The 23424-nt window shown below is 46.8% G+C and overlaps 1 protein-coding gene across 5 annotated transcripts in view; it reads left to right on the top strand.

Annotated features, from left to right (window-relative positions):
* Positions 1-23424, top strand: part of MSI2 (musashi RNA binding protein 2) — a 468006-nt gene that overhangs the window by 138413 nt on the left and 306169 nt on the right. The gene's annotated exons all lie outside the window — the stretch shown is intronic.

Genomic DNA, 23424 nt, shown 5'->3' with positions numbered 1-23424 from the left:
TTTATGATAGGCAGCGAGGCCCACATGGTCGTGCAAAAGGCTCTCTGAACTGTGACTTCCAACTGCAAGAGCACTTCAGATCATTGGCTTTGTCTGTGTTTAAGGAGGATGTGATGCCGATCTTATAGTGAGGCCTAGAGACCTGTCTTCATCAACAGATATTTATTAAATGTCTGCTATGTGAGTAAAAGCCACAGGGATACTAACCTGGTGGGGATCCTTCTATCCCTCCACCTGGGGTAGAGAGGGCCTGGCTCTTGCCTTCCTTGGCGGGGGTGGGGGTGATGGCTGGGGAAGCAGCAGTGGCCTCTGGGGAGACAGGATCAGGCCCCCCTGTTCTTCTGCCTGATGAGGAAGAGCTTATCTGCCTGCCTCTTGTGTTCCACTCTGCCTGTCCCTTACCACCCGCAGGCCTTCTGGGGCTTGGAGTTCACTGCTGCCTATAGAGAAGCAGCTTTCCTGCCTGCTAATGAGAGAGAGAGAGAGTGATTCCCACTGAGATACTTGTTAAAAAGTTAGACTCGTCTGCAGTTGCACCAGACAGATGACCTTACAGTGATTGAGTAATAAAATGGAGTCCTGTCCACCTCTCTCTGTCTCCTTCGAGGTACCTTTCCCCACCTTGCTGTTCTCCCACTCCTCAGCTGTGGATTCAGGGGTTCTGGTCTCGGTTCTGTGACTGTCTTAAGCGAGGACGAGGTTGGAGGATTCAGGAGGACGCTGCTGTTTGTCTTAGATGGAGGGAAATTTTGTTCCCTTCAACACTCCCCACCCCCCCCATTCCTAGGAATTGGGGCACGTAGTGATAGATATACCTACCTATACCTTTTTTTGGGTGACTCACTTCATGGAAAAGGATGTAAGGATACTCCCATATCATATTAAAAAGCAAATGGCGGGCCTCCCCGGTGGCGCAGCGGTTGAGCGCCGGGTTGCGAAGCTGCCCGCAGCCTCTGCAGCACTGGTTCGATCCCCGGCTGCTCCCCGGCCACCGGAGGAGGGTCCCACATGGCGCGCAGACCCCTCCTGCCGCCCGCTGCTCCCCTCAGCAGTGTACTTCGGTCCTTCTGCCTGCTCTGCTCCCCGCTCTGGCTCTGGTGAATTCTCTCACCCTCCCGCGCTTCTGACTGTACCCAGTGCTTGTATAAATAAATAAATAAATCTTAAAAAAAAAAAAAAAAAGACATTGCATTAAAAAAAATAATAAAAAGCAAATGGCTGAACGAAGTTATTCTTTTGATTCTCAGGATTCAGTGGGACTCCTTTAACTAGGGAGTCCCCAGTACATTTATATGAAGACTTGGGCTTTGATAAATAAATTTTCACAGTTTTTGAGGACTGTTTTGAATTTCTGATTCCTGCTTATTCCCTAGGTCTTCCAACATTTTCTAAATCCTCAGGTTTTTTCTCTGTGTTTTCTTAACACTATATATCCCATGATCGTTCATTTCGTGTGTCTGCTTGGCTAGGCGGAGGGTCCAGTTACTTGGCTAAACCCTAGTCTAGATATTGCTGTGAAGGGATTCATAGGTGTAGTTAACATTTACAACCAACCAGCTTGAGAAAAGCAGATTACCTTGACAATATGGGTGAGCAATCAGGTGAGGGTTTAAGAGTGAGATTTCTAGAGAAAGAAGCAATTCTACTTCAGAAGTATGACATAGAAACCCTCTGTAAGTTTCCTCTGCTGACCTGTTCCCAACATTGCGAGCCACTTCCTTGAAGTGGCTGTTCTGTTTCTTTAATACCACACCACACCACACCACACCACACCACACCACCCCACCCCACCTGCCTCATTGGTTCTGTTCTCTGGAGAACATTGACTAGTCTGTCACAGAAATTACTTGTTTAATTGTCATCTTCTCCCTGCTGGATCCTCCCCTTTAGGAAAGTAGGGACAGTATCTCTGCTCTGTTCCAAGTGCCTTATGTAGAGCCTGACGCACAGCAGGTGGTTCTCTATGTGAAGCTTGAGTGAAGGCCTCTGTCTTCATTGATAAGAGTGGAGTTTGGCCTCTGGACTCAGACAGACCTGAGTGGCAGTCCTGCCTCCACCATTATTAGGTGTTGGATCGTGAGTTCCTCATTGGTAACCAAGGGGACATGACATCGACCCCACCCCCCAAAGTTGTAAGGATCAATAAGCGGGTGTGTCCATCCATGTATTTTCGTAAGCCAGAGTAAACCAGATAGAACCAGCGCTGATTGTTATTGCCACTGCCATCATCAGCTTGTTTCGAAGCTTCAAAAACATAATGAATTTAACGTTTCTAGCACATAATAGAGGGTCATCAGTGCCGGTTCCCTTCTAAGTACCAGGCTCTTTCATATGCATATTTTCATTAAATTTAATTTCTGTGTAAGTCCTGTGATGGAGTTTTAATTGGCCCATGTTCATGATGAGAAAACTGAATCTCAGTTAAAGGACTTAGCCAAAATTCAGTAGGCAGCTGTTTATCGTGCACCTCGGTGATGTTTGGAATTCAGACCCACTTGGGACCGACTCCCTTTTCTGTCCTCTTTGCTCTTGGGCTTATTGTTTTAGGAGCTCTGTGTAATTTTTGACGAGTTTCAGTCTTACCCTGTCATTTTGTTGCCATCACTTTCCTCTTGGTGTGGATAGGCATGCACTTTTCCTTAGCTCTGCGGGTTTGTGTGACTTCAGTCATCCCCAGCCTGAAAAACGGTTGTTTTCTGTCCAGAAGGTCTTTTATAGAAGTTGGTTGTTGGGAGTGGGGATGAGTTTTCCCGTGCAGACGATATAGAAAAATGCTTTGGTTCTATGGCACCCCACAAGGGCGGACAGAAGATGGCCCCTTTGAACCCGGGTTCCTCCTGAACCTTTTGCTCGGGATGAAGTGGGAATTGGGTTTAAGCTCCAGTGGGTTTAAGTGGGTGTAGAGTGGGCTGCTGGGGGAGGAAGGCTCTTTTCCACCCAGCCCACTGCATACTGTCAGGTGGTGTGAAGATGGGCATCCAATGCAGGCAGTTCCTTGCGCCTTAACCATGGCTGAGGCCCTGGCGCGCCTTTGCCTTGTTGATATGAACTCCCCACCCCCTACCCCGGAATTCATCCCATTCAGCCCTCCTCTGACACAGACACCGCCCCTCCACCCTGAGGATTCCTCTCTAACACTGGCTTCTCATCCTACCTCCATCTTGTCCTTGAGGATGAGCCCTTTTGGGGGTGGGTTATGTTGTTCATCATTGAAGACTTCAGCAGGAGGAAATGTCAATGATGACAGAGGCTGGGGTCCAGTAGGGCTGTTTCTTTGATCCCCTGGTACCACTGAGGAAATGGAAGCAGAGAGCCAAGCTAAGTGACTCGTCCAAGGTCGCCTGCCATCATGTGCGGGTTTCCCACCTGGAGGGCTGCCTGTACTGCCGTCAAGCTGTGGCAGCCTCATCCTCAGTTGTTTGCCTGTGTGATCATCCCGGCTGGGACTGAGTTCTGAGAAATGTCAACCCAAGTTTTCTGTGGACCAGAGAAAGCCTCTGAAAAGAATTGTGAATGCTTTTTATTAAGTTAAAATGCACTGCACAGTCTTTGAATATAAGCAAGTCGACAGATCATCTGTCCTTTGGGGCTTAATCATCATAGGGAATTTCAGCCTTAAGTTTGGGGCTAAGGAACTCGTGCTTCTCTCTTTCATAGGAACAGCTCGTAGAGCAGCTCCCCACTGCCCCCCCTTTACTTGGATCATGCCCCCTGGTGCCAGTTTATTCTGAAATGACTTTGGGTCTTCTGACAGCTTTTATTCCCTTCTGCCACCAGTTTCCAGGATGAACTTGCAGGATAAATGGCTTCAAACCTCCCTCTGCCACGTGTTACAGATCCCTACTGTAGAGAAAGTATGCAGTCAAACATGCGTGTATGTCAGGGGATTTTGTACATGCAGTGCATACTGACGGGTGCGTATGTGTACGGTACTGCAAGAAAGGTTGTATGCTATAAATATTAGGAAATGTTTGCACAAATAAATGTGGATTTAGTCTCTGTGCCTTCGTCGTCCTTGAGGGGAATTCCTTCTCAGCAAAGCAGGTGTCAGCTCCAGATGGTCACGTGTCAGTTGCCTGAGATATCCCAGCTTGGGAAGGAACAGTTGGGGAAGGGGAGGCGGGGCAAACCCTGCTTGGGGAGTGTTGCTTGATGACAGCCAGAGCAGAGGAGAGGGGAAGTCACGACTCAGTGGCAGAAGGGTTCTTGAGGCCAGAGTTAAGTGCTATTAGTAATCAATAGACTCAGAGGCAGCCTGGCCTGCAGAGAGACATGGGTAGTCGTTCTCTGTCCTCTGGGCTTCAGCCTCGCTCCTGGCTGAGGGTGATGATGGGACTGGAGGCTGGGAACAGCCGTTGTATGGAGCGCAGAGCTCAGTGGAGAAGAGAGGCCCTTCAGACTCTTCCTTTTATATTGGAAACGCTGGCATGGGAAGGACCTGTCCTGTCACCACCCCCTCCAGCTGAAGGGTTAATGACACTCTGCTTCTTCATTAGACCTCAGCCTATCCACCAGTGCAGTGGGGGTTTCGAGCCCCCTGTGCAGATTGAGGCTGGATAAGGAGAGGCCCCAAAGCTTCCGTAGGTGACACAGCACCTCTGAAAAGAGCCACGGATCAGACAGACCTGAGTTTGAATCCTTTCCTGCTTCTTACTCTCTGGGGATCCTGGGCAGGGTTGCTTATTTTTTATCCTTGATTTTCTTATTGATGTACAAGGAATATTACAATGTTTGAATGGCATGGTAATACAGTGTTGTGATGATTTGATGGGTCGATGAGTGAATGTAACATACGTCAGATTCATGTAGTGTCCAGAACACTGTAGACCCTTGGTGGCCCTTGTTACTGTTAGTGTAGTGTGGCCATTGAGACTGATTGTGGTGTTTTTAAAGTGTCATGTCTGAGGTGGCCTCTGAGCAGATGATAAAGGGGTGCTGAGCCCTTGAAAAGCCTGGAGAAGGAAGTTGTTCTTTGCGGGGTTGGTTCAGGTATAGGATTCCCTGAATTTTGAAGTTCCAGTTTGTAAAGGGTTAAGCAATAAAAGAGGGAAATCACAGGAGCTCCACACCAGCAACAAAACTATTTTAGAATATTCTAGGAGGCCCCTCAACAGCCCTAAATACTGAGAGTTGGTGGTTGGCTCAAGAGAAGTGGAAAGGCTGTAGGAAAGACTTCAAGCCTTCTAGTATCTTTGGTTCCTGCTTTTTCAAGAGTGGAGCCACCATGCTCACGTTTGGGAGCGACTGTTGAGTTCAAGTGGGAGGGGAGAACAGAAGTGGCAGCAGCACCCTCAGCCAGGATGGACAATGATGCGGGCGGGGGGTTTGCAGGGGGCCTGTAGGGGCCTGGCTTTGCTGCCTGAGTTATAGTCTTAGATTTCCTCGGTTCCTGAAGGCAACTTTGCAAGAAGGAAATCCAGACTGTGTTGGGTTGTGTAAGAATTCCTGCCTACCCGTTACACCCTCTTCCCGGTTTTTCTTTTTCAAATTACCAAGTGCAGGAAACCTGGAGTGGTATTGGAGAAGAAGCTCAGGGCGGCCCCTGACCTCTGGATTCAAGCCACAGGCGCCCCAGTGGGGTGGGGTGGGAAGACTCCCCCCAGGGAGGTGGCTGAGGAGGCAGAGATAAAATGCTGTGCTGGAGTTTCAAGGTTGGCCAGCCTCGTAACCTTCAAAAGAGCAAACCCTGCAGTCTTCGGAGTATAAATCGACCCCAAATAGAAAGTGACCCTTTCATATTCCAGGTTCTGTGTGAAAAGGGAAAAAAAAATTTACGAAGATGCCTGGGCTGTTCTTCACAGGCTTGGAGGGCATGGTAACTTTGAACTTGACTCTCTTTTCTCTGTTCTTTGAACATATTTATATGAATTAATAGACCCATTTTGGATCCTGTTTCTCTAGAGCACAGGTTGCCCGGGCACCCTAGTTCAAAAGAGGGGTTAAGATTTCCTTTAGCAAAGGTGGACATTCCTTTTGTGACATCTCAGCCTTTCTTCAGGACTGCAGCGACGTTGAAACACAGTGGGTTTGCCAGAGTGCTGGTCACACAGCACACGTTCCAAATGTGTCGTCTGACTTTTTTTGGTTGCCTCTCCCAGCAGAAAACACATCCGCACCCGGAGGGGATGGTGAAGCAACAGCCAGATCTGCCATTGCTGTCTGCCCAGCGTTTAGTTACCACTGCCTTTTGACAAAAGAATTACTTTCTCTTCTTGGTTTTGAATTGAGGACCTTTTGTGTATTTATTGCAAATGTGATAAATGCTAGTCTGTAGAAACCAGCTGCCCCTTATGGCTGGGGGCAGCATTTTTAACACCTGGCAGTTTGCATTTCAATATGGTGGTTTTAAAAAACACACACACAATAAAAACAAAACCCCGTTCAAAACTGTGATCATTCTTGGTGGCCTAGAGGGAAACCAGAGACAGGGAGGCTGCAGAGTGCCTTGGCACAGGCAGGCAGGGCAACGTGGGGAAGTGGTCGCTGGAGAAGTGGTTCTTGTTTTCCTTCAGTTCAGTCTGGCTGATGGCTATTGAGGACTCCCATGTGCCATGCACTGTGTGAGGTGCTGGTGGCCCAGACATGAGTGAGACCAGGTCTTTGCCCTGGAAGGGCTCGCATATGGTTAGAGTCAGGGAGCGGGTAGCTATGGGACAGGGAACCCTGGGAGCACAAAATATGGTCACAGCCATGGGCCTGCTGGGCGGTCAGGGCTGCCTCCCAAAGGAGACCAGGACTTGGTCTTGAAAAATGGTGGAGTAGTTTGCCAGGGCCCCTGTAACAAAGTACCAGGTACTGGTGGTTTTTACAGTGGAAATTTATAGTCTCATCATTCTGGAGGTCAGAAGTTTAAGACCAAGTGGGGTTGGTTCCTTCTGAGCTGTGAAGGAAGGAAGGATCTGCTGCAGGCCTCGTGCCTTGGTGCAGCCGACTTCTCCCTGTCTCCCCTCTGTGCGTAGGCACGTGTACATGTTCTGTGTCCAGATTTCTTCCTCTTATAATGACTCCTTATTGCATTAAGGCTTATCCTGAAGACTTCGTTTTATCTGAATTACTTCTTTAAAGACTCTTTCTCCATCCAGTTACATTTTGAGGGGCTGGATGGTTAGGACCTCAAGCTATGTATTTTCTTGGGGGACACATTTCAGCCTGTAACAGATGGTAGGGGTTTTCCAGGGACATGGAGTAGATTTGGGAACAACGTTCTTGTCAAAGGAATTAAGTAGCAGGGACACAGCTACCAAGGAGAGAAATAGCACTGTGTGTCTTGGAAGCTGTGAGTTTTGTGCCGTATCTGAGTTGGGCACTTGCAGAGGACAGAAAATAGAGGGGTTGGATCATGCGCATCTGGAGTGTCAAGCCAGAGAGTCTGGATTTTGATTCTAGAGCCTCACAATTCAAAGAATGGTCTCTGAATCAACAGTGTCAGCATGAAGCCCAAATGAGATGCAGAATCTCAGGCCCCAACCCAGACCCGCTCAGTTAGCTTCTGTGTTTTAACAAGATCTCCAAGTAATTCATGTCATATTCAGATTTGAGAAGTAATGATTTAAAATGGGGTGCAGTATGGGGTAGAAGGCAAAGAAAACTGTGTTTTGCCTTTTTTTCCTCAAAGCAGGAACTTATAGATTTTGGAACCAGAGTGAGCCCTGTCCTACTGCAGTGACTGCCTTGGCTGGGGCGGGTCGGAAGAATGACGCTCACAGCCAGTCCCAGGTCACCTGCCTATCAGATGTGCCTCAGTCAGCTCACGGACCCCGAGTAGGGCCATTGGACCCCAGTGCTGCCCACATTTCTGGTGATGGTGGCTGGAGACCAGCCTCTCATGGGGGAGGTTGGGCAGAAGGTGTCAGAGAGGAGTTCCCAACCAGGTTTTCTGGAAATGGTATTCTTCTTTCCTGGAGCACCAAAGGTTCTTGGCGGCCGGGCCCACTCTTTGGAAAGGATGCTTTTCATGGCTGGTGCCTGTACCAGATAAGCTCTCTAAAGCCCGCTGGTGATAAAGGTGATCTAGAGAAAACAAACATCAGTGCAAAAAGCAAACAAACCCAAACACCCAAACAGCGTTTATCCCAGTTTAGCGGAGAGACTTGGATTAGGCGGGTCACATGGCTCACAACTTTCCTTCAATCCTTAGGAGACTTCTTCCGTGGAAATCTTTTTCAGCAGCTTTGCAATTTTGATTTTCAGTTAATTAGATTTGTGCTGTTTGGGAGACTTGGTTAATGCATTTCACCCCACAGAGCTAATTTGCCTCTGTCTAAATTAGGTCTTTGCTATGGTGGAGGGTGTACACAGGATATATGAATATAGACTCACACAGGGGTATTGAGAGACCTTCAGACAGTAAACAGGAGAGGGGTTTGAAATTACCATTTGTCATCATCGTCATTGTTATGGAATATCTGAGGTCCCACTGAGTGGATCGAGGTGTTCTTCAGAGAAAGAGCGTCACATGGACACCCAGTGGCCTGGTTACATGCCTCTCGAAATCCAACCCGGTGTCCTGCTGTATTGTCAAATCAGGGTTATGACATTAACAAGAGGGAAATCTGTTTTGGGGGGATGCAAAGTAGTAGATAATGAGAGGGAATACATTTGTAATCCCCAAGCCTTTTAGAACTGGGGAGGCACTAAAGAGTTATCTCAGCCAGTCCCTCGTTTTATAAGCCCAAGAAATGGAGGCCTGGGGCCATTTCTACTTTTTTTTTTTCTAAAAGATTTATTTATTTATGCATACAAGAGTTGGAGAGTAGGCCAGAGGTATGTGGGGGCAAATGAGAGGATTCACCAGAGACAGAGTGGGGAGCAGAACAGGCAGATCTACTGAAATACACTGCTGAGGGGAGCAGCGGGTAAGACAGGAGAGGTCTGCTGCGCCATGTGGGTAGTTCCCTGGCCAGCCAGGCATCGAACTCATGCTGCAGAGTCTGCGGATTGCTTCACATTATGGCGCTTGTGGCCTTGTGCCACCAGGGAGGCCCCATTTCTACTTTTGAGTGTGGAAAATCATATGCTTCTCTACCTTTTCACGTGTGCCTGCCTTTCCTCTCCCCATCCTTGTTTTTGGGTGGGCATGAAGGAGGGGTGGGAGGTTAATCTCACTGCTGGATATTTGAGAGGCAGCTATAGAAACTGAGTGACAGTGTGGGGTTCACAAATCACAAATTTGGTCCTTTGTTCCCCTCTCCTGTGTCAGAGATTGTAGACTGCTTGGCAGTGATATGACACCAGGAATCATAATTTAATAATTTACATCCTGCTAATCGTCTCACAAGACTTTGAGGGAACAAAAAAGAAAGGGGACCTCGGTAGATAGAACAGGCTGTTTCCACTGTTCATTGGGATATCCAAAGCCTTCCATGTAGACAGACTGTTTACAGAGTGCCTGTCAGGACTTGGGATCTGTGTATGTCAGAGGTCATGGATACCATCCAGACTAGGGGCTTGGTTCCCTTTGCTCTCCCCTCTGCTCCCTGTGATTTCTTGGAAACTGCTTGCCTCCTGGATGCTGTTCATCAGTGGGTGGAGTGCTCACTGGATTAGCCATGCCTTGAGGGCCAGGGCATGTTTGCATGCCGGCAGTGTGTTTGCTCTCTATTTCCATCTCTTCAGCCTATACCACCAGCTGAAAATATGGTCAAAAAAGAAAGCAGCATGCCCTCTGTCTTCAGGGGAGATTACAGTCTCGTCAGGGAGGTAGAGTGTATGCACAGTGAGAACTTCGGCCTAAAGAATCTCAACCAGTGAGCACTATTAGCATAATTTAGTGATAACTACTCTACACCACTGTATCACATTTTAACTTTTGAATCATGGACTAGATAGGACAGCAGTGAACTTCTATGGCAGATGAGAGTTGGGACATTGAGATAGGGACTCATTTCCTGAGAGCATGCAGGTGGTAAACCCAGAGTCCAAGGTGTTCAGAGCCACGGAGCCCTGACCGCAGTCATGCTGCTGCTCGTGATGTACAGCGAAGGCAGGCGAGGGTGGTCATGTCGGGAGATGGCGAGGAGGGCCGTGAAGATGAGGTAGGAGGTCCAGGGACGGTTGTCACTGCTACCCAGTGGCGTCTTCTCTGGATGTTCTCTTAATGCTGCCGTTCTCCCATTCTAGATTCTTTACTGGTTTTGTGTGGGTCTTCCGCAAGAGACATTGTTCTGAATGATCATGTGAGGCTCTTGCCTGACTCTGAGGTCACCCCTGGGTCCTGGCCTTGGGGAGCTGCTCCAGTTTCTTCACCTGTTCAGAGAGAGATGGTTACATTATAATGGAGCACCTGCAGGCAGGCTGGAGAATAGCTGTTGGGGTGCTGATGCTGTTCAACAGAACTTGAACAGAGATCATGTGGGGACCTCCTGTCTGAAAGCCACGTCAGAAAAGGTGCCTGGGGGAGGTCTTAGGTTGCAGGGACTCCTGGAGGAAAGGCAGCTAGACATCAAAGCTCGTCAAGCAGATCCCTGAATTCAGATCTCAGAGTAAAGGGAGTGTCTGAGTTGCAAGGTTTCCCTTTTCTGTTTTCTTGTGTTGTTTTGCCTTTTAAGTGCAAAGAAGATGCCGCACAGCAGGAACATCTGTGCTCCTTAGGATTCTGTGGTTGATTTGTTAAATGTAAATTTCCTAATGTAGGTTATGGAACTGGTGAAGGAGAGAAGCAGAGGGGCTGCTGCGGAAACATCTCTCTTCACTCGGCTTCATATGGTGCATGTGGCTCCAGGGCCAGCCTTGAATTAGCTGAGACCCAGGCCACAGCTCTCCACGCCCTCTCCTCACCCTTGGCCCTGAGAAGACAATGCTGTGCCTGCAGCAAAGAGGGCATGAGCGCTATTTCCTCCAAGCTGGTGCAAGGGGGTAGCTGATAGTGATGTAGAACAAGGCTTCCTGACTGGGTGTGCTGAACATTTCTTAGATGGTTGTAAAGAAAGATTTGCATATTCAGAAACATGCAAAAGCCTGTGCTGACTCTGGTTGGGGACCTTATTAGAATTTTTTAGGGCCAAATGGTCATCGATCCCTTCACTTCCCACAGAGACACAGAGAGGCAAAGACACCTTCCCAAGATCACACAAGTTATTTGGTGGCCTAGCCAGGACAGGAAACTCAAACATCCTGATTTCTACTGGAAATAAACCAGTGCACATTGCGTTTTCATTCACTTTTATACCTGAAAATCAGGATGCGTCTTACAAATGGCTGGCACCATGTCAGGATGGTGAGCTTTGTGGTCCGCGGGGCCTCAGAGTCAGTTGCATATGTTCGAAACTTTTTCGGGAGCTTGTTTCACATAAAAAATGGTGTTGTGCAAATTGCTTTGGGCACGTCTACTCAATTTAATCCAAAGTAAAACCAAACCCTATTGAGTGGGGGGGTTTTGTACACCCCATTCTGACGAGACAGTCTCAAGTCCTCTTTCCAGTCAAGCTGCTGGTGAGGGGCTATGCAGGGCTCTAACCCCAAGCTGTGCCTCTGCCCGCATCTCCTCTCACAGGGAGGGTGGCTCCCTCCCTGCAGCTCCTGGTCCTCAGTGTCCTCATGGGCATCTCCAGCGAGCCCTCCCGCCCCTCCCTGCCCCGCCCCTCCCTCTGCATCATCTCACTCTCAGCTTCTCTGGAATGAAAACGCTTTCTTCGAGTGGTCACCAAGCTACCGCCTGCGAGTTTTCTGGACACTCGCTGCTGAACTGTGTTCCGATCGAAAGAAACACAATTACTCTCCGAGGCTTGAGGGCGATTGTGAACACTTGCAGTCTGCCTTCTTGTTCAATACTTGCTTGGAGTGTCTCTCTTGAGAGGATTGGAAAGCCATCTTCGGGTGGAGAATGATCTATACGGCATTTGGCTCTATTTCCAGGACAGGGATGGTCAGCTTTTCTCCTCTCAGGGAGGGGTGAGGCATTTCTATTTGGGTGTTAATGCAAGGGCTTAAATCAGGGCAGAGGTGATAGCTCCCCTGTTTGAGGTGCAAGTCAATTTGTAGAAAGGTAGTAGAGGGGATGGTTAGGTATGCTGGGCTGTCTGGAGGGTCCTCAAGGGAGAAGACCCGAGGGGGAGGCTCCGTCAGATGCTTCTCACCAGTTTGCAAAGTGCTCGGAGGTAATATTTTAAGACAGTCAGTGAGGGTCAGAGGTTCCTATCCTTAGAGTCTCATCAAAGAACTAAGTGATGCCCAAAGGGGATGAATAATTCTTCCGGATTTCTGAGTCCCAAGTTTTCCGTTCTGCCTGCTTCTTGTTAAAATAGGCAGGCATGTAGAGGGATACCTCGAACTCCTACCTTAAGGTGCAGATGGAAAGAATTACTAAGCAGACGCTTGCTGTCTCTGCAGCCAAGCATGGGGGGCTTGCAGAGGTTGATCCAGGGAGGGAGAGAAAAAGGGACATGGGGCCATAAAGGGCTTGGCAACTATCTGAGCTGTTCAGCCTATAGCTGTTCTCCAAACAAGGCAAAGGGACATCTAAACCTGTCACTAGCCTGCTCCCTGCCATGCTGCCCTGCTACCATCAGGGTCCCCTTTATTCCCTCCCGCTGCTCTTCCGTGCCTTCTGACTCTGCACTCTTTCCTGGACCAAGAAGAAGAGGGTGTAAGAACACTCCACTGGTTCTCCTATTGTAGGCTGAAGTGGGGAGCCGTGGATTTAGAGTCTGGGGTCTGTTTCCCATGGGCTCTAAGTATTACTGAACCCTTTGAGCATGGCCCGCCAGGCAGGCTCGGAAGAGTGACTGGGAGCCTCTCATTTCAGCTTCCGAGACTGCCGTGTTCCTGTTAAGCCTCGCGCCCGTGGCTTTCAGGCCTAATCTCTCAGTTATTACTGTGCACCACCAAGCAGATAGCAACGGTAATTATAAACACTTTGAGAGCCGCCATTCGCCTCGCTTGGCAAGGTGACTCAGAACATTAGATCAGAATTAGAGAAGGAGCAAAAACCGACCCAAGGAAGCGTCTCGTCTCCCACCCCCTCCTGTGATCTCCCAGCGTTCTAACACTGTCCAAAATATTAGTTATGGAAATACCCCGTTTCTCTGGAGACAGAGAGCTCTGCTACACCAGAATTCATTCTGGGCTTTCTCTTGGACTAGGCCCTCGGCATTCCCTGCAGGGGTGGGGACTGATTTGTCCTCTGACTGTGTCTGCCCCCCCGGGGAGCCATCCTATTTGTGCTAGAGAAGCACTCAGGGAGAGGAGTTGAGCTGGAAGGGGCCATGTGGTCATAAGAGGAAGGGCTGAGCTGTTGGCTGTTCTTATTTGTCAGTCTTGGGAAACAGCCTCCCAAGAAATCCTTCAGTATGGGGCTGGGAAGCTTTGCTCTGGTTTTAAATTTTAAGCTCCATGAAGGTAGGGCTGACTCTGTCTTGTTCGCAGCTGCACCGAGTGACCTAGACCAGAGCTCAGGAAGTATTTACGAGAGCAGCATTGGGGGTATGTATTGGGTGTGCTGTAGCCATGGGCTGATGCCAGTTCCCTTGGCCCCAAGGCCAGGAGGCAGGCCTCCCTGGTCTTGTTATTCACGTGTCCTCTGTACTTTTTGGTCAGGGTTTGGCCCACCAAGTCTGATTAGAACTATTGAATGGAAAAATGTATTCCTGTTTCAGGAAAGGGCAAGAATAATATTTGTTCCCATCATCAAAGTGGAAATTTAAGTCAATGACAATGGAAACTATTTCTGGCCATTTGCAGGCTAGGAAGAGGAGGGAGTGGGTTGACTCACAAGGGTGGAAGAACTCAAGCACTGTAAATTTTAGGGGTAAAATAACAGAATAGAAATAAAAACTCCCCAAGGAAACATAAACTAACCCTTCATCAAACTTAAACAACAAATCATGCAGCATTCACTTTATTTCCCAGCAGTTGGGTTTGTGCTGGGCTGGAGGTGTTGCCCATGAGAACTTTGCTTAGGAAGGGAGTATTGGGCTTTCTTCCTTCTCGAAAGGACCTGTCAACATTCGACAGCTTCTCAGCCACTGATCCCTGCCTGTCTCTTTCATGCCCCACCCTCTGTTTGCAAGGTAGGAAACTCATTTGTGCCTGTTGTAGGTCTCTGAATGGGTTTGACACCTGGTAGGTTTCTGGGTGAAAATGTGAGATGTACTGCAGTGAGCAAAGTCTATTTGGGACTTGTGTGTTGTGTTAGATAGAAAAAAGCAGAAAAGGAAGCAACAGATTAGAATGATCTGGGGGTGCGGGGAGTAGCAGAGGATAGATGAAGCAAGGTGGACTCTGTGTTGGTAATAGTTGATGCCGGGTGATCACTCTAATAATAGGAAGTTCATTGTATCAATCTGTTTACTTTTGTGCATGTTTGCAAAAGTCCATAATAAAAGTCAGAAAAGAAGCTGCTGATTCCAAGGTCCCCCATCCCTACCCCTACCCTTGACCCCGAGGTATCACCCCCTGTGTCAGGTATAGGTCTATGTCTTCCTATGTTCTACCCTGACTCACTCCACAAAGATCCTGGTCTCAAGTCCTGCAGGAAAGTTCAAAAGAAAAAAAAATGCAAGACAGGCTTTTATCTCATTTTGACTAAGAGCATTACTTTTTTCTCTTAGATTTCTGGAGATCATGTGTGAGAAGCAGTTTGGGTTTTCCCTGCTCCTAGTTGACAGGGCTGGGAAAATGTCCAGGGAAACAGAGGCCCCTGGACATTCCCCAAAGATCCAAGTTTCCAGTTCCAGTGGAGCCCTTTGCCCCAGCAGCCCTTTGTGGAGTACGCCCCCTCTTTCTGAATGGTGCCCCATGTTTGCTGACAGTGCCAGGACTCAGGCTCCCAGAAGGGCCAGCAAGGACAAAGTCCTCTGACGACATGAAGAAGCAATTTTTCAAACCAGCACCATGCAGGCGGGACTTCTTATCCCCAGGATGGGCAGAGCAAGAAGGATGGGAATGGATGACTCTTCTGCCACTGGAAGGGTCAGAGGAAGCCTCCAGGTGAATTATGGGGTGATGTTTGCTAATATGACATGACTCCTGTGCTTTGACTTCTATGAATTCCTCCTCTGCGTCTCGCCCTCCTTGGCTACTGCTTGATGAGGAGCCTTCCTCCAACTGGTTCTTGTGAAATGATTTTCTTTTTGGTGGTGGCTCAATTTCCTAGGTGATAATTTCCCTGCTCTTATGTTTAGGGTATTTTGTTAGGGGACATAGGAGGAGGAATAGGCAGTCACTGTCCTAAAGGATCTTGAGGTTTTGTGGGTGGAGGCTGAGGCTGGGAATGGGAACACTGGTGGGTCTGCTGAGTTGGTAAGTGGCCCTATTAGGCCTTCTCAGTCTGGAGTCAGTCACAGTCCCTCCATCCTGTGACAGTGGACAGTTCCTTTTGAGACTGTGGGTTTTCAGTTCTTGGAGGAAACAGCAGGTGGGTGCGGGATGAGCTCCAGTGTCCCAAGGGGCTGCTTCTCAAGGCCCACGAACCCAAGATTTGTCTCATTGCTCTGAAATGGCTGCTTCTCTCTTGCCCTAGCTTCAGCCTGGTGTTTTGTTTTACTTGACTTTGTTTGCAGCAGGGGAGTAGCGACCCATTCAGAAAGAATAGTTGTAGGTCATCCTCATGAGTCCCAGAGACCAACCCCGATCCACCCTGGACCTTGCTCTCCTCTGGCTCTTCCCAGTCATACTGCATGGCATAGCAGCCCGGCTGCTCGGGCTGTGGCTGACAGGTGCCGTCCTCACCTCTGTGACCCACTGCTTGGTCTTCCTAGACCTGCTTTCTGAGTCTCAGGAGCTAGACTGACTCTCCTTACGTGCACTTGACCAGAGTACTTGGCAACCTGCTCTAACCTGGAGGAGGGAGAGTGAAGGAGGGAAGGGGTAGTGCCGCCACAGTTCAGACTCCAGCGCTGGTAAAATAATGGTGGTGTCATTCGGTATTTCAAGAAGGGCTTCTAGAAAGGGAGAACTTGACGGCATGTGTGTGGGCCGTCTCTGCACCTATTAGTGTTGTCAGTGCCGGCGCTGGCTTACAGAGAGTCCCCCTTTTTCGTTCCCTGAAACTCAGGTGTTGCCTGAGTTGGCATCACTGCCATCTCTTCCTGACCACCGCACAGTCTCCCCGCTGGGCACCTCCCCTTTCTTTTTCTTCTTGTAGGTTTGCCAGGCAGCACCCAGGGGGATTCCACAAGAATGCCCGTTTGGTCATATTCTCCCTGCGTCAGATTCCTAAAGGGCGCTCGTGGCCTACGTACGGCACGGTGTGTGTCAGTAGGGCTCATGTAGCCTTTAGGGTCGGACTCTGGCCTCACTTTCGGCCTTTCCTCTTGTCACCCTTGTCCGCACATCTCAGGTTGCACCCTAGAGCCTGTCACTAGATGTTCTCTGCTGCTTCTGACCTCCCCACCTTTGCACCTGCCAGTCCCTTTGCAAGAAATATTTCCTGGCCTAGTTTACTGAGGCTCCAGTGTTTCCTTCAAGTTTCAGTCTGAACAGTGACTTTTTTGTGACGCCTCCCCTGTCTCCCCCACTTAGTTGTTTGTGTTGCTCCCTTTGTATACTCTCAGCACCTTGTTACTACATGGCATAGTCTGTAGACGCTTGTCTGCAATTTTGATAACCAGAATATTTTGAAAAATCAGTTTTTTGTAGCTTATTTGGCTGCAAAGTCGGAAAGTCTTTCTTGATTGCGCTTAGTGTGGCTACCCAAGGGTTTTGCTGAAAAACCCCCAACATGTTTGATCATAGGTGCTGCTCCAGATCCAGGGGTGGGGGGAGGATGAAAGGGGGTGTAGAGAAGAAGAAAGGGAAGGTGAGTGATGTACAGTACACACTATATATGGTACATGTACCTTTTAGTTGTCTGAGGTCAGAAACATCTGAAGCCAAACTGGTCTGGCCCAAGGGCTTTGGATAAGGGATCATAGCCTGTATTTACTGGTTCAAGTTGGCCTCTTCCCACTAGACAGTGTAGGTCTTGGACTATGTCCTATTCATTATTTTTGTGTCTCCTTAGAGTCTTCAAGAATAACTGGCACTGTTAGAATAAATACCCAGTAAGAGTGTGTGGGATGAATGGATAATAACAGCCAGCATTTATTAACATTTATTAAGCACTCACTGTGTGCCAGGCTTCATTCTAAATACTTATTTTCACTTATTTAATTTTCATAACAGCCCTCGAAGAGGGTACTGTCACAAATTGATTTCTTATTGATTTATAAAACAATACAAATTTTAGGGGTACATCTTTACCTCTATGTGCTTATAAGCCTGTCCTCACTCACTGCCAAAGTTCTGGTGTCCTCCCTGCTACTAGGTTGTCCTCTCTATTTCCTCTATACCCCTTTTCCTTTCCCTTCTAGAAACCCTGATATTTCCCGCAAAGTCTAATACTTGTTTTGCTGCAGTTTTTTTGCTTAATTTATAACCCACACATGAAAGTGTTCACTAAATGTTTTTCACTTTCTGAATTATTTCGCTGAGCACGGTCACCTCAAATTCTATTCGTGTTATCACGAAAGACGAGATTTCATCTTTTTTAGTAGCTAAGTAGTATTCCACCTAGTATGCATATCACAGCTTCTTCGTCCAGCCATCTGGGCTTAGGTTGTTCCCACATCTTAGCTGTGTGCATAATGCTGCTATGAATACAGGAGTGCATAAATCTTTTCAAATTAGTGTTTTCAAGAGGATACTTATTTTATCTTTGTTTTATACATGGGAAAATTGAGGCCAGCTACCCAGGATCACATGACCAGAAAGTAGAGAAGTGGATTTGAATTCAGGCAGCCAGATTTTATCCAGCAGGTCTTTGTGTTTTCCTGGAGGCCTCAGGGTGTTTGGGCAAAGGTGCAGGAGAAAGTGAAAGCAACTGGAAGGATTCCACCTTGCTCCATTTACAGGGAGCCCTTGCTTGGAGTCAGAGTTTGGTAAGCAAATGATTGGATGTGGGAGTTAAAACAAAAAAAAAATATCAATGTTCGTTGAATGTTTTGCTGAGTACCATGCAGAATCAGGCATGGACAGAAACAGACCATCCAGCAAATAAGTGTCTTTACAGTCATCTTGTCCAACATCTTAGAAGGATGACAAACCTGAAACCCAGAGAGGTAAAGTGACTAGTTATACTGCCTCTGTGTATTGCAGGGACCCAAATCTGATACCCTCAGTGAGTGCCTGTGTCTTGCTCCAGGGTGGTGCCCTGGGATGAGGACTGAGTCTTTGTGTGTTCAGCCCAGAACATGCAGACTCTACCCTTGCTCGGTTAGCTTGCTAGCTGACCACCTTACTTGTGGAGGTGCTCTCTGAACTTTTTTTTTTTTTAAAGATTTATTTATTTTTGCATACAAGAACTGGGGTATAGGCCAGAGGTGCAGGGGGTGAGAGGATTCACCAAAGACAGTGGGGAGCAGAACAGGTGAATCTATTGAAATATGCTGCTGAGGGGAGCATCGGGAGAGACAGGTGAGGTCTGCTGCACCACTGATAGCACTGTCTTTAACCCCTGAGCCACCAGGGAGGCCCTCTCTGAACTTCTTGCAGACAAAACTGAGGATGTTCTGAGTCTCTCCCAACAGTTAGAGTAGTAATTGCTCTTAAAATCAGGATGAAAAACTTATGAGGGCTGAGATTTTCCCCAGTTCTGGCTGAAGGGGTTGTCTGGGGAGGCCCTAGTTTATGACGAAAATCAGGTAGGGGGGACCTTGTGTGCACTCATCTTCCTGTTCAAGACTAGAAATTGTCCTTGACTGTTGCTGTAATGGGAATCCACTACCAGGCCTCTTGATCAATTCCATAGTTCTTCCCCTTTTTAAACCACAGACAGACAGACAGACAGACAGACACACACACACACACACACACACAGAGGAATGGGTTGGATCTTTTCTCTCCAACTACTTAAAATTCAATATGCAAAGGTTGTGCCGTTGGGAGGGGAACACAGATCTTTTTTCCCCCTAATTTTCTTTATGTCTTAGCTGCCAGTTTTCCTTTACCAAAGTTCATCTTCTAAAAGCAAAATACACTGGGCTCAGAAGTAATATAACTGCTTCCTGATGATAAAATCTCTCAAAATACCACCATCAGCTCTTATCTATTTTTCTATTTATCTATCTTATCTCTATCTTTCTATTCCCTTATCCACCCACCTAGCTAGTTGTTTTCTGTATTTCTCTCCTTGTAGAGAAATATATACATCTGTATAAACAGATGTAACTTTGTATATATTTTTCTTTTACACAATTTAAAAAATGTATTAGGACACTTCAGCATCCCCCACCAGGAGAGTATATCTGTTCAGCGTCCCCCACCAGGATGATGTATCTGTTGGAACTGATGAAACTTCTACACATCATTATCATCCCAAGTTGGCGGTTTACCTTTGGGTTCTTGATGTTGTACATTCTCTGGATTGGACAAATGTAAAATGACACGTATCTGTTATTATGGTATCACAGAGTATTTTCCTGGCCTTAAACATTCTCTGCGCCCCCTGCTCACACTGTGCCCCCCTCTAACTTTGCCTTCTTTGTCTTTGTGTCTACACTGTAGCCTCCTCACCCTGGCTTCTTTCACCTACTAATATGCATCTAGTTCTTTTTAAAAACACAGCTTACTGACTCTATCTGAATACTGTTTTCAGCCTGTGTATATACCTTAGAGTGAACATTTTCAGGGTTGGCAGAAAGTCCCACTGTATGGATGTGACCTCATTCAACTAACCCTCTGTGGCTGGACAGCTGGGTGGCTCGGCTTTGCCTGTATAAACAGTGTGACAGTGAACATCCTTGAATAGCCTTTTTTTTTTTTTTTAAAGACCCACTGGTTTGATTATTGCCTGAGGAGACATTCTACTCTGGAATGGCTGATTCAAAGTGTAGGGGTGGGGTGGGGGGGGGTTGGTCTTTTGATACATTTTGCAAATTATGGAACTAAATGTTAGTTACCTGCTTGATTCCTCACTCAGTTGGCTCTAGGACCCTTTGATAGGAATATAAACTCATTTAAATATTTGTGAATGATTAAGAACTAGATCTGTTGTAGACAAAGGGGGTGGGAAGACAGTGTGTTGTGGTTGGTAACCTCCACCTCTTCCCCACTCCCCATGAAATACCTGGAGGATGCTGGGAACTCAAGTTACCTCACCTGGCAAGGAGAATGCATTCCAGGGGCTTATTTGAATTTCTCCCAGCAAAACAGCTCTACATTTTGTAGAAATCGGATTATTAGAAGGGGTTTTCAGCACCTCCAGCTAATAGTTGGAAAAGTGTATTTCCTTTGGCTTGGTGGTAAAAGACAAGTAAATAATTTTTTTTAGGTAAATGATAATATTTTGCATTCCTAAGACCATGTTCTATCCTTTAAACTTAGAGTGTTCAACAGTCAATTACTTGATTTCTTCTAACAATACCCCTATGTGGGAGGCATGTATTAACTTCCATTAGGGGTGACAGGCATGGTATGTTCAGACGCCATCTGGGTGGGCCAGAAACCCATAGCATGGTTTTACTGGGGAGTAAGTGTGGCTGGGAGTGGGGGGTCACTGAAGGTATAAAGAGTTTTCTCAAAGACTTATTTATAGGAGTTAGTGAAAAAGGGTTTGTCCTCCTACCCTCCCTCCTGCTTACCTTCTCCGTGTTTGAGTCCCCTGTGGGGAGCCGATGTGTGCACAGTGAATTCATCTCAACCAGCAGACTGTTGAAAGCATAATCAAATCAGAACCCTCGTTTTCTGAGTTACGTAATTTTGCAGAACGGACACAGAGGCTCCTGGGAAAGGCTGCCTGTCCTGTTAATTTTAAGGTCCATTTATAAAATTAGAAGCTGTGTTGAGCAGATGAATATGAAATGAAACTTGCCTATTAAAGTTGGGGTTTTTTTTTTTGGCTAGATAGCCTTATTTAACCTTTCTATGTCTCAGAGGTTGGTGGCCTTTGCCTATGGCGCCTTCATGGAAAAAATTCTAAATATAGCTTCTGTTTGTTGTTGAATAATGACTCCGGAGGGCGGATGGTAGAGTTTCCAACTTCTTTCAGTCAGCAAACTGGACAGAGGCAGCCAGTCCAGAGAAAGGTGTGGGCTTGAACGTTCAGCACTGCCATGGGCTACTGCGGCTCAGCTTAGCTGGGTGTTCCACACAGTGGGTGGGTATCTCTGGATTGCCTTTCTTTTCCCCACTTTACCTCCAGAAGTCTCTAATTAATTCCTGACTTGTAAGCCAGTGAAGAAAACCTAAATGGTTCAGATCCAGGTAAGACTTTTCCTTCTGGTGTTCCTCATCCAAAGGCCCTAGGAGCCCCTAGAAGTCTCTCAGACCTTTGAAGTAGGTGGAGAGTTGGAAAAAAAAACAAAAAACAAAAAACACTAAAGTTTCATTCTGTTTCAAGGGAGCGTCAGAATGTGGTAGAAGGAGCACTTGGCCCAGGGCAGGACCCTAGAGTTCAAGTTTCTAGTGCATGTGACTTTGATTTCTGTTCTTGGTAAAGGAAGGATGGCATTATATTCCTTGCCTAACTCAAGGCAGTTTTGTTCAAACTAAATAAAGAAACATCTGAAAGAAGTGACTCAGGACACCCTGTCCAGTCTTCACATCTACCTTTCCATGAGGTTACAGGGTGAACCTGCAGCCAAATGCAGATACCTTCTTCTCTCAGGTCGCTGCGGCAGGGAAGGGGCTGGCTGAGGAGGTAGGCACTGGGTTTCCAGCAGCTTCTTCACTAAGAGAGTTGAGCTGTCAAGAAAGAGAATATACGAAATGAGTAGACTGTCATCCTACCTTGGTGAATCACATCCGGGTGATGTAGATTCCTTCTGCTACTGCTGAGTGAGGCTGGAAAGCTCTTAGAAATGCCTCTGTCCAGTTGAGATGGGCACATGGAAGCCCCAATAGCTCCCGAGTCCCCATTTCACGTGACTAGGGGATGGGTTCCTGGTGTGCGGCCAGCCTTCCTATACATCTTGCTCACTGTTCTAAGTTTCTCAGTGACTTACAGTAGTGAGGTGTATCTACCTGGACCTACCTCTTTACACAGAAAAGTTTTTCTATTTCTTTCCATTTTGTAACTTTATACTGGTAAATTATCTGGGTAATATTGCCCCACCCAAATGATACACACTCAGACAATAGTACCCCAGCTCTTTAGAGCCATCCCTTCTTTTGAGTTGCTTTTTAAGTGTTAGGACGAGGATTTTAAAATCATACTAAAAACTGTTCATCCATTGGTAAAATTGCACATTCGTCCATTTAACTATTTGTCTAGCACCTCATTATATCCTTACTATAAAGTGTGAAAAATTATTAATAAGAAACCTTTGGTTATTTCTGAGAAACTGATAACCTTTTCTCCTTTAGATAAAGAAAGTTCTGTAACCAATCATAGTGCCCTTTTTACCTGGGCCGCTAGGAAGCTTAGAGTTAGATGTGGTGAGTCATTGGCCTGTTATCTCTTTTCCATGGGCATGATGTTCTTTACATTCCTGTGTCTGTTGTTAGTCATTCCAGAGCCTGTGTGCAAAGAGATGGGTTAAGAATACTTTAAATACACACACACATGGAAATTACAAGGATTTCATACTGTTAGAAAAATGTAAAAGTTTTATGGAGAGAGCGAGTGAGAAAGGGGAAAACTGACCCTGTTTAGTTAAAGAGCCTGGATTCAGGAGCCAGACTGCAAAGGCTCAAATCCTGGCTCTATCGCTTTGTTGTCTGTGTTACCCTAGAACTTCTCTGTTCTTCAGTTTTCTTTTCAGCAAAATGGGGATGATAATATCCCCTCCGCACAGGGTAACAGTATTGATTAGATGAGTTAGTTAACCCCCGAGACCCTGAGAACTGTGCCTAGAACATACTAACAACTTGGATATTTATCTATTGTTAGCAGATTACCGCTTTCTGTCATTATTTTTTCTACCACCTTGGAAATTTCACAATAGCATTTGATCTCTTTTCTCCATTCCTTCAACTTTATTTTTTAATAATCTACCAAGCCAGCTTTTTCCAAGTGTAATTAGTCAAGGGATGGCTAAAGTTTAAAAGAAAAAAGTATGGCCTAAAATAGTTTAAAAAATTAGAAAAAGATTTGCCCTCTAGGTTTGACATACTCTTTTAGAAAATCAACAAAAAAGTGATGTGTTTTCTCTTGACTGAGCGACCTTGTCGCTTGCCCAGATGTAACTGTTTGGCTTAGCAGTGAGGGCTGCATCCCCAGCTGACATCTTGGAATGTCACTTTTTCTGTGCCTTAGTTTCCCCATGGAACCCTGGCGCTCTGCTCCACCCATTGTTACTTCTAGCAGAAAAGCAAAAACTGTCCCCTCAAGTCTGCTCCACCTCAAACACGCTGGTCACTCGGTAGATATTTGTGGAACACAGAGATAGACAGATTTAAGCCTCTGCTGCCTGTCTATTTCTTCTGAGTTTGAAATAAGATAACTGGAATGAGCGTAGGTTTAGAAAGTCAAAAGTAACCTCAATTGGAAGGGTTTTTGATTCCTGTTTC

This window comes from Talpa occidentalis, unplaced genomic scaffold, assembly GCF_014898055.3.
Source record: "Talpa occidentalis isolate TD23 unplaced genomic scaffold, MPIMG_talOcc4v2.1 talOcc4.7, whole genome shotgun sequence".
Classification (NCBI taxonomy): domain Eukaryota; kingdom Metazoa; phylum Chordata; class Mammalia; order Eulipotyphla; family Talpidae; genus Talpa; species Talpa occidentalis.
This window is presented reverse-complemented; position numbering and strand designations above follow the sequence as displayed.